Here is a 227-nt window from a genome sequence, read left to right on the forward strand (position 1 = left end):
CTCTGAAGCCCCTTCATCTCTAAAAAACGGGGGGGGCGGGGGGGCGGGGGGGCAGGACCCACGTCCTCACGGGGCTGCGTGAGAGTGACGATTCCCGCAGACGCCCTCCAGGCTCGCCAGCCGCTCGGGGAAGCAGCTCTGCCATCTCAACTGCCAGGGAAGTTGGGGTGATGCTTCTGGACTCGAAGGTCCCTTTAGGGGACATGACCTTCGCTGGAGCAGCCCTG

Source organism: Myotis davidii, unplaced genomic scaffold, assembly GCF_000327345.1.
Source record: "Myotis davidii unplaced genomic scaffold, ASM32734v1 scaffold2863, whole genome shotgun sequence".
Lineage (NCBI taxonomy): Eukaryota > Metazoa > Chordata > Mammalia > Chiroptera > Vespertilionidae > Myotis > Myotis davidii.